This window comes from Oryzias melastigma, linkage group LG8 (assembly GCF_002922805.2).
Source record: "Oryzias melastigma strain HK-1 linkage group LG8, ASM292280v2, whole genome shotgun sequence".
NCBI lineage: Eukaryota > Metazoa > Chordata > Actinopteri > Beloniformes > Adrianichthyidae > Oryzias > Oryzias melastigma.
The window spans coordinates 21577572-21579903 of record NC_050519.1 but is presented as its reverse complement, the minus strand read 5'-3'; positions in this window follow the sequence as shown (position 1 = coordinate 21579903).

The window sequence follows — 2332 nt, the reverse complement described above, 5'->3', positions numbered from 1 at the left end:
GACGCCCTGTGTCACGCAGGGGCATTTTAGTGGAAGCAATGTAGTAGATGATGTAATGAGACTGGCATAAAATTAGAATTTTATTCTTTAAACTGCCCCCTTCCATTCATGAGGTTGTAAATGTGAGTTTGTTTTTTTTCAACAATGTTTTTTATTGTTTTTTTTAACACAACAAACAGGAAAAAAACAAACTCATTTAGACAACTGGTGTAGATGATATATGATAAGAATAAGTAATTGAGAAACAGCAAATCAAACAAAACAACAATAACAAAATACATGCTAAGTATTGCTAATGCCGTCACCAAGTTCATGTTCTTGTGTTTTTGATGCTTCGTTAAAGGAAAAATAAATAAAGAAAGAAGTAGAGGAATGTCAGCAGTGATTTTTTAAAAAGCAGTTTGTGGTGCATCTCAGCCACAAAATTTGCAAATCTTACAAATTAAATTAAACAAAAATGAATTAAATGACTTTTGCCAAATTTTTTTAACCACAATGAGCACTTGAAATTGTTTAAATTGTTAAAAAATCTAAAATCTATCTTAATTTTGGTTATTACTGACCTCCAGTTGATTTATTGTGTGAAATAAACATTTCTTAAAACATGTTCAGTTTGCGATATGTGCTGTCCTTCAACTGACTGTGAATGAGTTTAATTAAGTCTTCTTCCACTTTACTACATTTTTCTAACTTTACAATTACTTTTTTAAATGAAAACCTTTCTGTTTTTCTTCAACCAAAGAACCACGTGTGGTTCTGGAGCCTCAGGTTTCAGACCTCTGATTCAATGAATGTGATTACTGTGTGTGCGCAGCCTTGAAACAAGGAGATTTTAGAGCAAAAATCAAACTTCTGCGGGTTTTTCAGTTAAAACACACAGATTTTATGTTCTAATAGAAAACTCTTGTAAGAAGAAGAGGTCATGACCTTGAATGTGTGCGTAATCCAGGTTTGAGGATCACAATTTAGTCAGAGTAGAGTAAAAACATAGAAGCTTTTAAGGTCATAAAATTACAATCAGTGATTTAAAGCGTGGCTGCAGCTCCAGGAGCGCACAGCCACATTCCCTCTCTGCCTCGCACATTACAGACTCGAGAGACACGTAAACCAGAAGGCTCTTCTAAACATCTCAGAGGGAGAAGAAGAGGCACAGGCGTGGAATTCGGACTCTTTATTTGGGCATTATGGGAGAAAGGAAGAGCCTGAGCCGGGCGAGAGGCGCTGGAGGTGATGTCTTGTGAAGGAGGAATCCCTCACGCTAAAAATAACAGACGGCAGTCAGATGTTTACCGTGAGCTGGACTTTAATGTTTGCATTGACTCCATGCAGGTTTGACACACAGGCCAGTGCACTGCTGAGGGTAGATTTATGCTGCAGCCGGATACAAACCAAGAGTTTCTTCTATTTTTGTCTTTATCTCATCTTTTTTTTTGCTTGGATTCTGACGTATTATGAGCTAAATCTAAATAAATGGTAGAGTGGAGTTGGGAACTGTAAACTGTCCTTCTCAGAGAATTTTAAGGACTGCAGCTCACAGGCAGAGGAGGAGATTTGTGTGGCTAAACAAATGCAGGAGGGCATTTGTGCCGTCGGTCCCTCCACCCAGCAGCCACTCTCTGCGCTCCAACTCTGGCTATTTATGGTAGGAGGCCTCACGATCCAGCACAACTCACGGGAAGCAAGGAGGGTTGAGTTCATAGTGTCGAAATTCTAACCTTCCTGCTACGATGGAAGAGGAAGTCTCAAAAATCCTAGAAAATCCTGTTTTGAGAGTTTTAACATGTATGTGTGGCATTTTTCTTCTGAAAGAGAACAAATGTAACTAGAAAAGTTGCATTACCTGCGATAATGCATGTGTGAATGCATCTTTGCTGAATGTTGTCGCTGAATATGCTGCAAACATTTGCTGAAGATGCTGTAAGGACTTACTGTAATTGCTGAAGGAATCGCTGAAAGTAGCTTAACAAAGAATTGGCCTTAAAACCGGAGAAGGTGTCAAATTAGCCAAAAAAGATGAAATTATGCTAATATGTTAGCAAAACTCAAAGTTAGCTTAAAAAACGTTGTTAGTTATAATGTTCTCAACATGCTGAACGGTTTGATACCCATATGTCATAGGTTCCAAATTGCACAAAAAGTTGTAAGAATTTTGTGGAAAAACAGACAATTTGTGTAAATTTGTGAACACAACCTTGTAAAAGCTTAAAATTGCTTAAATTTAACAATGTGTAGTAAAAGCATGAGTTTCCTGAACATGCTGGATGTGTAAAATTGCATAACATGCTGAATTTGCTTAAAATTTGCACAAAGTTGTGTAAAATTGTGTAAAATT